General features: G+C 43.8%; 1 protein-coding gene across 3 annotated transcripts in view; it reads left to right on the top strand.

Moving 5' to 3' along the window:
* Positions 1 to 2,500, top strand: part of gys2 (glycogen synthase 2) — a 29,754-nt gene that overhangs the window by 16,188 nt on the left and 11,066 nt on the right. The window lies entirely within an intron of this gene.

Here is a 2,500-nt window from a genome sequence, read left to right as displayed (position 1 = left end):
CATAGTACACGCAGATACACTGGCCCCGATTTATCTCGTAAGACGGAAAACTTGGTCGTGTACAGAGTTTAAATTTTTCAATTGAGACTACAAAAGCCAACATGAGTAGCAGTTGTACCGCAACAAATCATTTTCGCATGATGGCCTATTAATTACAACATATTTTAAAATTGTATACTTTGGCTACAAACCCGACTTATGTTCCAGTTTGAACTGGTGCAGGGAGTGCTGCCTGAAGTTGACAGGTCAACAACTCGAATAATCATTATTCAATATTCAGCCACCACCTCTCTCACCTCACTAAGCCCTTAGATCAAAGGGATCAGCTGGGTTATAACTTACAGGTCTCGTTTGCAAACCTGATTTGGAGATTGGCTACACTGCCAAGTGTGCCTGCACCATCCATGAACGACCATGCATTTTAGGCTATATCAGACGGATTAATTACCATTCATGTGCTAGATGTGACAGAATGTGTAAAGTGAGTGTAACTTGGCAGCCAGCTCAGACACAAGCACCGCACACCAAACTGAGACATAATAGAGCGGACAGCATCAATCCCAAAAAGCGAGTTTTTTTAACAGCTTCTTCTCAGCAACGGTGAGGCTGATGGCAAAAAAAGAACAGTTGACCCACTTTTATTTTTTTATTCTTTCGATTTTTATCACTTTATGTATAATGTCTTTTTCCTCTTTTTCTATTTAATTAGGCCTATATTTATGTATTGACTCAGAGGGCCTGCACAAGAGTTCCTATTTGCTTGGCCTACTTAGACCATGCACAAATGGCAAATAAAGAACTTTGACCTTTGAACTTTGATATTTTCTATTGTATGCAATCAAATGGTTCATTATCCATCATCATTGGGAAAAGAATTGACCCCCCTTCCATATTGATAACTGAAACACTGCTGGCTGTTAATTATTTCCACTCAATTTTGTTGCCTACTTCGCTGTAACATCTAATTTCATGCTGTCAATCAACTACAAACATGGCCAGTTTAGCCGGTTTGCATCTGTCCATGTCGTAAACTCTAAACCAGGGGTGGTGAACATTTTTCATTTGAGGAGCCACTTCAAATTCCTCCAAGGGCCGTAAAAGTCCTCAGAGGGTCGTACTATGATCACAAACCAGGATTTACCCCTGCACTTTAGGCCTATATTGAAGGCAGCCCATAGAGGTAGAAAATAACACTAGAGGTGACACGGCAATTTGCGACAGCACTGGGAAATGGCACATGGAGCTTCCCAACTTCCGTAGGTAGTGTAGGCACCTTCAGTCAATGCAAGTCAATGGAGAACACGCCCACTCCTGTCAAAAAATTGAGTAAAACTGTGTGAATATGAAGTAACACATTAATCAAAGACCAGACTTAAATCATATGAGTCGATAAAATACATTTAAAAATCAAATTATATATTTTATGAACATAGTTAACAACACACTTCAACTATTGTCCTTGTATAGTGTGTAGCCTCCTTCTACGTTAATTTCCATTTCAATAGTTCACTCTCTGAAAATTTGGATTAAGCATGTATGCATATATCTTCCTTCTCGCTGGAGAACGGACTTCACACGGTGGACTGATCATCAAAGTGCTTCACGGGGTCCGCAGGGACCACTGCACTCAAGAAGCTGAGAGATTGCGTGGCGTATTGGGCAAGATCGCTGGCCTTGGCGCTGAAGTACTGCCACGACCGAGAAATGTCTATGCAGCAAACATTCTCCACCTCGGGAGTGCGGGGCGCCACTGAGAGCTCGGGCAGTATCTGCACCGACAGATGTGTGTGAAATCTGACCAGACACCCCCCGGTGGATGATGGTAGGAGAGCAATGGAGCGAGGTGAACTGGAAGAAAGCTAGGGCAAAACACTAGCATCTTCATTCTTGCTGGAGAATGGACTACTCGTGATCGTGCCGCTCTCACAAAAGAGTGGCTGTCCACGCGGTGGACAGATCATCGAAGTGCTTCACGAGGTCCGCAGGGACCACTGCACTTGAGAAGTTGAGATAGATTACGTGGCGTATTGCAAGACACCTGACGAATCGATCGAACAGCGGTAGAAGGGAGGCGAAAAGGGAGGTGGTGGCACGAGCGAGAAAGAACATTTCTGACAGGAGACAGGTGAGTGGAGAATAAATGCTGGATATTTAATTAAGGGGCGTTCCAAATTTCTGTGCGCTGAAATTCCAGCGAATGACGGCAAGAGATGCAGCTGGTTATATAGGTGTGCCTATCTTTTCGGGTATATTCAGGTAAATGACAGTTGAGTGGAGAACAGAATGCAGGTGGTAAAATAGGCATTCCAAATTTAATTACGCTTCTCTTGAACTTTCGTTTCGTAAACAGAACGTGCATTTCTCTGATCTACGTACAGATGGCCGCTACAGATTGCCGTAAAAAGGGGGGCGGGATCACCTCTAGTGTTATTTTCTACCTCTATGGGGCACCTAAGTCTCCACCCCTTCCGGGTGGCTCGTGGGGCTGGGAACGCAAAAA

This window comes from Engraulis encrasicolus, chromosome 15 (genome assembly GCF_034702125.1).
Source record: "Engraulis encrasicolus isolate BLACKSEA-1 chromosome 15, IST_EnEncr_1.0, whole genome shotgun sequence".
In the NCBI taxonomy this organism is placed as follows: Eukaryota; Metazoa; Chordata; class Actinopteri; order Clupeiformes; family Engraulidae; genus Engraulis; species Engraulis encrasicolus.
The sequence above is the reverse complement of the archived record's forward strand: the minus strand, read 5'-3'. Positions and strand labels throughout refer to the sequence as shown.